The sequence below is a fragment of the Rhea americana genome, unplaced genomic scaffold, assembly GCF_003343005.1.
Source record: "Rhea americana isolate MKP2758 unplaced genomic scaffold, rheAme1 scaffold_247, whole genome shotgun sequence".
In the NCBI taxonomy this organism is placed as follows: domain Eukaryota; kingdom Metazoa; phylum Chordata; class Aves; order Rheiformes; family Rheidae; genus Rhea; species Rhea americana.
The window spans coordinates 82,371-95,968 of NW_028186365.1; positions in this window are offsets into that span (position 1 = coordinate 82,371).

Consider the following 13,598-nt stretch of genomic DNA (forward strand, 5'->3'; position numbering starts at 1 on the left):
TGAATGAGATTTCCTAGCGGGCGCGTACTATGAGAGGTCACACCGGGGAAACTTTCCACTCGCGGGCCGGCCCGCGGGGACGGACCCGACCGGCCCGGCACCGGGGCCGCAATCCCGAGCAGTCGCTGCCCCCCCGCCCCGCGGGGATGCTGCGTCTGGGCCGCTCCTGGGGCCGCCCCGGCCGCTGCCTCCGCCGCCGCCCGCCGCCTCCGGGCCCGTCCKCATGGCGCGGGGCCGGGCGGGGCGGGCAGCTCCGCGGGGCGCGGGCTTTGCGCGGAGCCCGTCTGTGCCCCGCGCCCGGGTCCTCTGCAAACCCGGGGGGCTGGAGCGCCCACACTCCCCCCCGGCTACATGCCCGCTCCGCCTCCGCCTCCCCGCTGCCCTCCTGCCGCTCGGCCCCGGCCCAGCGCCCTCCCTGCGGTCCCCAGCCAGCGCTCCTCTCCGTGGCCTTCATCGCTTCTTCCGTGGAAGTAACACCCGCCTTTATTTGCCCCCCTCACTCTTTGACTACCACCAGCAGATCTTCCCCGGCTCATGTTTTTTCCCTCCAGTCATGTGTTTCCCTGTTTGCTCCCCATCCGTCTGTCYTCTAGGGTCTCTTAATCAGCAGGTGACTGCAAAAGGTTGAGTCCTCTTCAAAGTGCTCTCGCTTATCCCTTACACCTGCAGGCTCCAGACTGTATTCCACCAATATCTCCAGCTGCATTGCTTACCCTCAGATCTTCTCTTCCAGGARGTAACACTGCTCATAAAAATAACTTCGCTCAGTGCCCACTCCATGCATAAGGAATACTCTTTTTGTTTTTGCATCCCATCAGCTTTGCCACTGCATCTGTCCTGCTTCTCCACTGCCTCAGTTGCCACTTTCATCATATCATTCCCTTTAAACTGCAAAACTGCTCTGAAATCCTACTGGTTGTATCCAGTCTAGACTGTAAATGCTTGGGGTTATGCAGTTGTATGTGTCTCTGATCGCAAAGAGGAGTTGGAATGGACCACAGAAGGTGCTAGTGTGCTGGCAGTGCTAAATCAACAGTCAAAGAAATCCACTTCTCTAATAAAATAATGAGGTTCAAACAAATTAGTGCATGAGGTTAGCCACAGCTCAGTTCTGAGCATCTCCTGAGAGGTGCTATACACTGTAACTTTTGGTCTGTCTACCTGCAGCCTTTGACATTGTGGGCGAGGTGCCTTCAAATCCAACCATAAACGAATGGAAAAACAAGCTGTAATAACGGAGCTTTGTCTCTGCATTAACTGTGTTAGCTCCAGCACTCCTGAACTGAAATGCCTATTACAACAAAAAACAGAACAGAGTATGTTGTGTAGATAGTCACAGTTATTTGTGTGCTTTAAAAGCATGTCAGAACAGTTTTCACTGAGAATAACGAGAGGTTCAGAGAAGCAGGAGCTAGGTTCAGTGAATTGGTGGAAAATGTAAGAGGCACTTCTTAAGCTCAGATTCTGCAGATGTGCTGTGGGGTGGTTTTTATCCTAGTGTCTCCATTTTTAGGTATAATACACTTTTTAGAGACAATGAAACCTCTTAAAATACTGCGATCATAAACATAAAGAAGGAAACATTCTGATCCAAATAGGTTTTTTTAGTACCGTGGGTGAGATGAATAAGATAAAAAGCTGCATCTCTCCAAAAGATTGATGCCAGTGAGAATTTGGCTCAGATTGTTTTATATTTGTCATCATTTAAAATATTATTTAGGTCCCTTTAGGCAGACAATTTTGTCCCTTGAAGAATTCCAGTCACAGCAAAGACATCAGAGGAATGGGCTAGGACAGCTCCTGTAATTTTCACAAAGCTGCCAAGTAACCTGCCAAGTTCTTCTTACCTTTTCCATGACCCTTGTCTCTCAGTAGAGTCTATATTTTCTCACACACACTTGCTTTTAATCCAACACAGTTCTGTTAGCTCATGTTTTCCCCATAGATCCTCATTGACACGTTAGAGGGCTTGCAACAATTTAAATGCAGGGAAGACTGAGAGACAGTTGGATGCTTTGATGAGGAGGAATATAAAACATTGCAGAGACCTGAATCACAAAGTACTCATACACTGAGTATGCTCAATTCTTCAAATGCAGAACTGACTTCCTAAGAACATAGATCCTTTCTCCAAAGAGTAACCAGTTTCTAGGTGAAATCTCAGCAGTTACTCCTGAAGAAGATTGCACCAGAAGAAAGCCTGGATGGATTCCCACTGGAAGCAAAAAGAGGAGAAACAAAGCAGATAACAGGTAAATCTGGATTTGAATTTTAAGGTTTGTGGTATAGTTTGAATTTAGCATATCACATCATAAGAAGAGTATTCGTATCTGGCTCATTCTGCAAACTTTGGGGCAAACATAATTTTTGCAACGAATCACAAAATAGCATTGTGTAGAAATAAAAAGCATCCCATCCATTCATCTCTCCATCCTGACTTGGGTTGGGTGGCAGCTGATCCCTAGCTTTAGTGATCTCAAACTTAGGTACCTACTGACAGGCAATTATAGCCACTCTGCCAGAGCTAATGAAGAGCAAAAGCATGTCCAGAGGATATATCACACTGCATGATGCATCATTAGTTTGCATGATGCAAACTAATATCTTAAGGCTTCTGGAGAAGCTCACCTCATTGCCTTGTCTATAAAGGGAGTGCAGACAACTACCTTAGCCTAGTCACCAAATTTTTAAGTGGCTAATTTAGGCAAAAAGAATGCCTGTCTCATTGATTGACCATAGCAGAGAGATCACACAATTCTAAAAATAACTATATAGAAGCGATGATGTTAAACTGGGGACATGGCTCTTACTCCAGGTATTTTTGAAGATATCCATCTTCAAACATGGAAGAGCTCACACTAGAGGTAGATCAGCTTCCTACCACGGCGTAGTATTTCATTACAATCCCAGTGTTTGGCAAACTTTTCTATCATTTCACATGATCATTTATTGTGATCATTCTCAATACTCCGTCCATGTGATCAGCTCTCAAACATGTGGTTTTACATCCTGTGACTATTTCTGGTGCCCTCTCTACATCTTGCCCCCTCTGAAGTGCCTGCATTCATACAGTGGCATGTGTATGCATTACATTTTCACTCAACTATTGGGTACTCCTGATTCTAAGAAATCTAAATCCGATGCTCACAAATTCTATGTATTCTACAGTAACCTGGAGAAAAAAGCAGACAAATTCCAGATATCTTATTATGCCTGGAGGGGATGTCATTTTAGGAACAAAATACATTTGCTTATTCTTCTTCAGCAAAATGAATTTGCTAGACTAATCTCAGAGACCCTCAATTAAAGCAAATTTTAAAAAAAATCAATAAAAATAGATCAGTTAAATAGAGAAGAATATGTTCTAGGTCAGAATGAAGAACAAAACTGATAAGGATCTCAATTGTATCTCATTTCTTCTGAACCYATCTGTCTTCAAAATTCTCCTCTCTCTCACTGCATTTTAATTTCTCTTTCAAACAAATTTTTAAATGATTTGACTCCAGAAAGGACATATTTGGCTCATGTCACAAGGTTTTCCTATACTGTCTCTCACATTGTATCAGAGCTCCATTTATCCCTTTATTAAGATGTCTTTCATACAGTCCTGTGAGATAGAGAGGAAAGCTCCTTAATTTTCCAAATTTTCCAGTGGGGAACAGAAACATCAGAGGACAAAGTGATTTACCCCATACCCCACAAGGATTTGTGTATCAGGCAGGAGTGACTCTTGTATTTTCTGAGCCCAGGGTCATAATCTCAACTAGAGGACTATTTTCATTCATGGGATATTATTCATATTTTTCCTSCCAGAACATTGCCCACAAGACACAGTTTTATGGGCTCAAGGTCTCAACAGAAGGAAAAATTCCTCCGAAATATCCCCTCGGTTCCACAGTGTCTGAGCAGGATGCAGCCCAGCTGCAGTTCACACACTCACAGATTTGCAGGGCTCATTTTGCTCCTGAAGTCTGACCTCCTGCTGAACAGAGGCCAGTAAACACCACTCAGGAATTTCAAGCACATACCTTATCCGAGCAAGAGCATACCCTGTGCTTAAAGCCTTGTGCACCCGGGAAGAAGGAGGGGAGGGGGGATTTATTCACCCAAACGTTTGTAATGCAAAGGGAAGCTGGACATGCACCCTCCTGGACGTCACAAAAAAGGTGCTCGGCTCTCACGGCCTCGCTCACTAATTCTAATCAGCAAAAGGAAGTTGTAAAATTAGGCTGGGAAAAGTCGGCATGCTGGAAGGGCTGTGCCTTTCTCTTTTTGACAGCCCTCATCTAGGGAGGCAACAGCTGACCTTTATATTTACCTCACAAGACTTGTCACTTGCTATTCTTGCGCTCAAATAACGGATGGAGAAGGCTGCGCGGGTATGTATGTGAGCTCTCCCCACTGTTAATGATAATTCTGCAGGAATTAATCTCACAATTATTGGTAACAACAAGGAAATCCATCAAATACGCACTATGTGAAGGCACTGAGTAATTTGTTTTCCCGGCTCTCTTGGTGTCTGGGTATATTTTGCTGTAAGAGGAATTTTGCTGTGTGTCTTAGCTGAGGGTCCGATCTGTCTGTCTGTTTTTGGCCAATGCTACCACTGGGACTGGGGCAAGCACAAGAGATCAGATTCAATCTCATGTGCATGTGGAGCAACCCATGGATTCAGCCCAGTTCGCAGTGATACAGAGGAGGGCACCCATAATCTGGCTGACTACAGAGGCAGTAGGGCATGGTCTCAGGAGAGCAGGAGGAGGAAACGCTGGATAGACGTGCAGGCACTGGGCACGCTGGCCAAGCAGCAAGAGACGAGGCAGTCCAGGAGGCTATTGCGGGCCTGGAAGGAAGAGACAGGCAAGAATGCCAATATTGCCTCTCCTCAGACACAACCCCACGTCTCCACCACAGGGCTGCTGGAGCCCACCACTGCCCCTTTCCTGGGCTCTGGTAGCGGGGTGCAGAGCAGAGCCTGCAGATCGCAGTCTGTACGGCCAGTAGCTGCTTGTGGGCTTGTTCGGGGGAGGCTGCGAGCAACCATGCTCCGAAGCCCAGGAGCAGAGGAGAGCCTCACTGCCCAGCTGGGATGCTCCAACAGAAAGGCCTGCTGGGACAGTGATGGCTTTGGCCATCAAACGCACTGCTGACACTAGGGACCTTGCTTCGTCGTCATCACATGCAGCACCAGGCGTACCTTCAGCCATTCGTGTCAGCAGCAATATTCAGTTCATTTAGCTCTAAACCTGCAGCCTTGTTACAAGCATGGGGAGATCATGCTACTGGGGTGACAGACCTGGGAGTCGCTATGGAAATAGAGACATTTTTGAGCACAGCTGTACCAGTGCAGCATTTTCCAGCATCCGGGCAGAAGCAATCCAAGCAAATAGCAGGCATTATGTCTTTTTCAGCAGCCAGCCTGCTGCTCTTTTGCTAGAGGAGCAGAGAACAGGAGAGATGCTGGAATTTGAATTTACACAAAGCAAAACCCTCACTAAAAGCAAAACATCCACTGTGTCCAATGGGAACTAAGATTTTCTCCATAATGTGAGACACGTGATGCATATATGTATAAAAGCATATAGACTGACAATTAAAAGAACTGAGTACAGGGGGCAGGTAATCACTATCATTAAAAGGGAGATTTGTGACATTTAGGATAACTCCTGCTCCTGGAATCCTGTTACAACCTCAGCTCAACAACGTGCTCAACAACATGCTCAAAGATGTGCTCTCAGTGCCTATGGGAATGCACTATAAAGAGGCAGCACAAGGAGATAGCTTTGTATGTTTTCTCCTCCTTTTATCCAAAACTTAGAAAAGAAACTTTTTAACCTTCAAGCTTAAAAACATGAGTCAGCAATAGCACCAAGGCTAAGAATCCCCAAATAAACATCGAAGAGCTCAGAGTGTCATATTAAAAAAAAAAAAAAAAAAAAAAACTCGTAATTCTGAATGCACTCTCTTTATTTGGGGGAGGAAGAGATAGGGGCAGCACAATTTTGGAATATTTGAGGCTAGAGATGGTGCAACTGCCTTCTCACTTCTTTCAAGTGAGGAAATATGGGAGGAAATACAAACACACTATCTGTCTTGAATGGCTGGGCAACCAACTATATATAGAATCTCCTCTGTCCTACTTAAGTTATGACTAATACTAAACAATTAGAAATTCAGATGTCTGCATATTTGAAGGAGCAAACATCTCTAATGTAGGATTTGTTGTTCATTAAAAAATGTGAGAATCAAAGTCTCTCTTAGCTCTGACTAGGCTGCACTTACCAACAGGTGCATGTTGCTGGAAGTGGAGCCCCATGAGACTAATTGTAAAGGATAATGAACAAGATGAGGCGTTTCTTGGAAAAAAAAGATTGTTATCTTTATAATGGCCATACTTATGCCAAAGATTGCAAATTCTTTAGGGAAAGGACTTTCTTTTTTGTTCCATGCCTGCCTGGTGTCTAGCACAACGGCGCCCTAGTCTGTGACTAGGAATCCTAAGTGCTACTGCAATACAAGCAGTACATTATAGTAAATAGTAGTATTAAATTAGCTGGGAACATGAAGGTTCATCAGCATCTCTGATGTACAGGATCAACAAACATTTCTCTAAGCCAGTGGCCAATAGAGTTTTATCTGAAAACACTTCATTTTTATGAAGAGAAGYTTGGCTGGACGTTTTCTCTGGTTCCTCCAGTTCAGTGTTGGCTGGACTTTTTATCTCGTTCCTCCGATTCAATATTGTAGTGTCTGGGAGCACAGGAGTAGGTTCTGACATAGCCAAGATGAAAGACTAGGTGGAGGAATCAACATACAGGATAAAAGTACAAGTCATATCAGCTAATAAATGGAATAAATGATCAAACTCCAGTGGGCAAAATCTCCAGACTTCTCAACCAGTTCCCATTCTCTCTCTGGCTTACTGTTAATGTAAGGCATATACTTAATTAGTTTACTTACTAGCTGGCTTCTTTTGTCTCTCTGTTGCTTTAAAGTATTAATCACCATTACAGACATAATGGCAGGAGCCACTGGCGGCATTGCTACATACATCAGCATATATTATTCTCTTAGTAAGTGAGGAAGATCTTAGTTCTGGAAGAAACTACTGATTTTATTGCTGACTCCTGATGCTAGGAGAGCAGTGGCAAACACTAATGGAGATGTTATCATTGCTTCTCCATAACTAGAAGCTTCCAGAAAACTGAGAATTAGGTATATCTTTGGTCTGAGGCACGACAGTAATGAAATTGCAGGATGTCATTGCAATCTCTTCTATTCCAGGCTAGCAGATTGGCAAACCAAGATGGACTATGGCTATTTCCAGGCACTGAGTTCCAGATTTCTCCTTCATCAGGAAACTGCAGTCGTCTGACATCAGGCCATTTGATGATAAGCAGATCTCAAACTGCCTTGCAAAGATTAATTACCTCTGAAGTTAATATATATACCTATATAGCTGATTTTGCTCAGCACTGAAGTGCATTCTGAACTGACTGAAATGCAGCAGTTGTGTAAGGCACCAGTTGGCCAAGTCTCCTTCATTCTCACAGAAATCTAAGACAGCCCAACTCCACTCGGCATCAAACCCCACAGACTGGGTTAAAACTACTGCCAGGAAACACGTATGGATGCTGCATCCAAGCAAGGCCGCAAATGGGGGTGTTACGGGCAGGCCAAGCCCACGTAAGGAGTGCAGAGATGCTTCTACCTCTCAGACTTGCATCCTACTCTACAGCAATGCAATGCTGCATCTGAGACAAGAGGTTTGCAGCACAAGCTCAGCGCTCTCGTTGTGCTCCTCTGTATCTACCATTGGATAAACAATTAAACTGGAAATGGGCTAAAACCATCTAGGTAAATTCCAAGAGCTCTTCAACACCCAGGGACTTCAGGTCTGTAACATAACCTGGCAGCTCTAGGTGAAGTTTTTACTAAATGACAGAGGGCAATTGAGATTTTCACTAAGAGCCTTCAGCTAGCATTCAAGACATCAGAAGCTATGAGTTAACAACTCCTCCAAGGGTGCTTTTAGATGAGAGAAGATGGCTGCTATCAGAGTGGTCCAGGCTTTTTTTTAAACTTAAAAATAATTTCAGAAATCTAATCAGTGCCTCCTTTTCTAATAGAGTCTAATTTTAAGCAATACTTGACTTGATAATGTCTCTTTTGAGGCAGCTACATATATCATAGAATCATAGAATCAGTAAGGTTGGAAGGGACCTCTGGAGATCATCTAGTCCAACCTCCCCGCTCAAGTACGGTCACCTCAAGCATGTTAGACACAGTTGCATCCAGGTTGGCCTTGAAGATCTCCACAGAAGGAGACTCCACAACCTCTCTGGGCAACTGGTTCCAGTGCTCTGTTACTCTCACAGGGAAGAAATTCCCTCTCACCTTCAGGCGGAACTTCCTGTGCCTCAATTTCTGCCCATTGCCTCTTGTCCTGTCACACGGGACAACTGAAAAAGTTTGTCCCCGTCCCCTTGACACCCTCCCTTCAGGTACTTGTACACATTGATAAGATCCCCCCTCAGGCTTCTCTCCCCCAGGCTGAACAGGCCCAGCTCTCACAGTCGTTCCTTGTAGGGCAGGTGCTCCAGCCCTCTGATCATCTTTGTAGCCCTACGCTGGACTTTCTCCAGTAGCTCCATGCCTCTCTCRTAACGGGGAGCCCAGACCTGGACACAGTACTAGAGATGAGGCCTCCCCAGGGCTGAGGAGAGGGGCAGGATCACCTCCCTCGACCTGCTGGCAACACTCTTCCTAATACACCCCAGGATACCATTGGCCTTCTTGGCCACAAGGGCACGTTGCTGACTCATAGTCAATTTGTCATCCATCAGCAYTCCCAGGTCCTTCTCTGCAGTGCTGCTCTCCAGAAGGTCAGCCCCCAGCTTGTACTGGTGCCTAGGGTAATTTTTCTCTAGGTGCAGGACTCTGCACTTGCCCTTGTTGAACCTCATGAGGTTCTTCCCTGCCCAACTCTCCAGCCTGTCCAGGTCTCTCTGAATGGCAGCACAGCCCTCMGGTGTGTCAGCCACTCCTCCCAGCTTGGTATCATCAGCAAACTTGCTGAGGAGGCACTCCATCCCCTCATCCAGGGCACTGATGAATAAGTTGAACAAGATGGGACCCAGTACTGAGTCCTGGGGGACACCACTAGCCACAGGCCAAWGGGCCTACACAGATTGGGAATGTCCCTATACGGCTTTTTCAGTTCCCTTGTGTGAAAAATAATTTTAGAGCAGCCAAACTTAAGATGTTAGCAGTGAGTGTCATTGACCTTTTGGTGCTGCTTTAAGACAGCAGTATGAAGTGCTGGCAAATAAACTCCCCAGGCTTGTCTCTCTTCAGTTTTCTATGAGCATCCTGTGCTCAGGGAAGATTTTAAAAATCCTTAGTTCTGTGAGACAGCTCATAAACCCCTCAAAGTTACCACCTAGGTAGTGTGCTCAGCAAGGCCTGTACCTTGAGAGGCAGATTCATAGGAACCTGGAAACTTACCTAGTAAAGGAGGTGACGTGAAAGCACTTATAGCTTTGTCCGAATTGCTCTTAAGCTGGTAACTGAGAAATGTCTCTCCTGCTGCTAAGAGGAGAAGGAGGAGGGTCCTTGGCATAATGTGGGGACTACATCTTAGTCCTTTGCTTGTCCTATCTGTATTACTATTCCTGAGGAGGAAAAGGTACAGTTTTCAGTTCAGTGGAGATGAAATTGAGCATCCTGAAATCTAGGGTTCTGACACTGATTCCAATTATCTTGTCTTGGACCCAATCTGAAATGCACACACTTCCCTCCTATTCGTCTTGGCAGAGCTTCTGGCAGAGCTGTGTGGTGGAGGCTGGCTGATGGCTGCAGAACAAGAATGAAAAGAAGATGCCAGTAACAGGAAACTGGTGGACTGGAAATAAGGGTGGCAGTTAATGAATTGGTTTCTACATGGCAATAGGTAACTGAATTGCACCATAATGTCTTTATTATACCAGAAAGAGCAATTGCAGTAATTAGGTGTGTCTCAAGACACTCTCCAATTTCACTGCTATGTCTAAGAGGTGGAATTTTCCCCGGCTACATTTGCTATTCCTATTAACAAACACACCCCAAATTAAAGAGATGTGGAGCAAAAGAATGCTGAGCACTTCACAAATACACGGCATTTTCCTTATGACCCTCCTGATACCTTGGGAACTCACTGGTAAGCCCTGTAGGGAATGAAGGAAGGAGGTATTAATCTTTGCTGTCAGTGAAGGAATTGTGGCACACATTTTCTGTTGGAGCTGGGAACTGAACCTCTTGCCTCAGTCACAGGACTATCCTTCTCCCTTCAGCTGTTTAGCAAAATGCAATGGAGCCGACTGAGGACTAATAATTTCCACATCCTAGGTAGCTATCTAAAGGGCAAATGTCCCAGTTTTGGTCCCTCAGAACAGCTCTTCATTTCCAAATCTGATCTATATCATAATCCCTTTGCTAAGTTCGTAATAGAGTCAACACAAAGCAGAGTCAAAACCTGCTAATTGAAAACAAGATGATATTTGACTTTTCCTTCATAGAGAATGAAAACATGGTCCCAGTTCTGGAACAAAGCCAGATTTCAAATCCTGAACCCCTTCCTGAAGTGTAACCTTGTCTCTCTGCATGGTTGTGCTTGAGACAACAGAAGGAGCTGGAGGTAGAGGCGCCTCGCGCTGCCAAAAAAAAAAAAAAAGAAAAGAAAAGAAAAGAAAAGAAAAGACTGCCATAGCTTGCATGTCTTTACACACTCTCCATCTTTATGACCTTTATGACTGGAGCCACAGGGAATAGCTTTTCATCTGTATGTATCTTCCACTACAACATCATAGAGGTCCTATACTTTTGTCTTCTAAAAATCGGACCTGAACAATGCCTAATGCAGGGGAGTGAGGCAGTGGTATGAGGGATTTCTCCAGGCTGAACTGACACCTCCAGATAACCAAGCTCTGCTCATTACCAAAATATGAATACTTCTCCTTCAGCCTACACATACAACTGGCATTTAGCTTGAGGCAAACTAAGATGTTTTCAAGAAATTAAACTGAAGTAAATCCCTCTGTGGTTTGTCTCTTCTGCTGGTGACTGAACTGAGTTGTCGCAAGTTCACAACATGGGGCAGTACAGCTCCTGATGTTTTGGGAGAAAGAAAGTAATCTTTTGAACTTGTCACTCAGTGGGATTTCAGTAGGGCTGCATATAGACTTTATATTCTAAATAACCTGGGCTTCTCCAGTTCCCCATGCAGAAAATCTGCACCATGGCATTACCCAAGACTCTCAGACCATATCTCTTGACTGCACCCATCCTGAGATCATTCTCAAGATTCCCCTAACAGATACTTCATTCACTTACAATAAACTGGCTGAGCTTTCAGCCATACTATCCTTTCGAGAGTTTAAAAAACAACAAATATTACAGTGCTAACCATACTACACAAACACAGCATGTATCAGTCAGACTGTGCTCTCTGCCCCATCTCGCATGCCAGTGCCTGACCACACAGCTCTTTGTGCATGCACTGCGATGAACAGTGGTCTGGGGACTTTATAATCCAGTGACAGGTTTTACATTTAGTAACTCTTCATAGATTTTTCTTTTGCAAATCTGTCCGATTAAAGATTGACTGGGAATTGCTCTTCCTGTGAATGACATTTGCATCAAAAACAAACAAACTCAGTAACAGATCCTAACATGCAACGTGACTGTGATAAGAAGAAAACTTCAGTTATACAACCCATCTGTAAAACTGGCAAGACCCTTCCTTTCCTGGAAAAGATGTCTTTGCATCTGACATTACYACCCTTACTCTGAAAAGGGAAATAATCTGATTTTCAAAAAATGTTGTAGGAGTCCTGATTCTTCCACAATGTAAACAATGCAGAAGATCAATCTCAGCTCAAATTTCCAGTGCAAATATCAGAAATCCCATTAATGCTTTATAAGGCTTGTAGATTGGTTGCTCATTGACTCTATCTGAGGAAATAACATCTCTCCAGGAGGAGCAGAAGAATTGAATGGTCTTTACCCAGAAGAATGAATGAGCAGATTCCTGACTGCCCATTATTTATTTATCTAGCTTGAARTATCCCATAACTACAGGTGGGAGCCAAGAGGTGGTGCTAGAACTCAGCTATCTCATACTTTGGAAACATTTATTCCATTTGTTTTCAAGTGGAAAGATGCAAAAGATGGCTGCACAAACTGCTTTACAATGTTTACAACCTGGGTTGTTTAGTCTCTCTCAGCTGTCTGTGCTGTTAGAAAGAGCATAACCTCTTTTTTTTTTTTTTTTAAGTTTTGGGGACTAACTGTTCTGAAAAGTAATCATCCTAAATTCTTATTGCTCGCTTCCAAGAGTTCTTGAAACTGTTCACTCCCCAGCTAGAGCCAGAAGCACTCATTATCAATATAATGAGAACAACTACCTCCGATGCAAATATTCATGAGTTAATCTGGCTTCATTGTCCCTAAATTGAGCACTAGAGCAACACACTACAAAATATGCATGAATCAAATCATGCTTAGAACTGACACCAGGCCTTTCATCACTGACAAACGGCCTACTTTGGGGATGAATTATGAGGAATCCTTTCAGTGACAGTGCATTGTGCTACGTTTCAGATGGAAACTCACACCACATTTCTGATTGACCAAAGGCTTTGAGTAAGAAAGTGCGAAGAGCACCAGAGATACTCATTTACAGCACCACTGTCAGGAGCATCTGCAATCTCTGACACTTCTCCTGCCCTGCTGGTGCGTGGCCAAAATGGCAAGTCCATCCCTGGGAACTGTTCTCTATTATGCACCAGTCCTCAAGGGGAATCTGGGTGCTATGAGTAGAAATTTGACTAACTTTAGGAAAAGCAGGTACCTCTCTACTGAGAACCATACAGCAAGGTTTTAGTGGCAGTAAACATTTTCAAATCGAGTGGAGAGCATAATAACAATGAGTAAATATTGTTATTATCAGCTGACAATGTTTTCACTTGTTACCTGCACCACACTCCAGCAACAGATTTTAAAGGGCACCCTAAAATAACACTCCTCCTATAGCTCCCAGTGTGAATTCTATATTGATTTTCATTAAAGCTCAAATGCTTACGCCTCCTTCATCAGCTTCATTTATTCTACGAAAACAGCTCACTGAAGACTTTTACTCCAGCATCAGCAAGGGGAAGCTAATAAGTTGTATCGCCATGATCAATGGTTAGGGAATTTCCTGAAGAAATCCTAAACAATYAGCTGGTAGAACACTTGAAGTGGAATTTTCATAAGCTGCTAGTSAATAAACCTGTTTTTATTCCATCATAAAATCATCATACTGAGATAACAAATCCAAGTGTTAGGTTATTACTTACTTTAAATTTGTTGTTATTATTTTCTTACATAATTACTACAGTATTGTATTGTTGTGCACTGGATTAATTTTCTTTGGAAGAAGTGAATGTAACAGTCACCTTCCATTTTAGGATAAATATAAGTATCAATTATAGTCCTCTAGGGAAATATATAACAAACAGTTCCCAAAACAGGTGTATGTCACCACTAAAGACACGCACCAGCATAACTAGCTGCAAAAT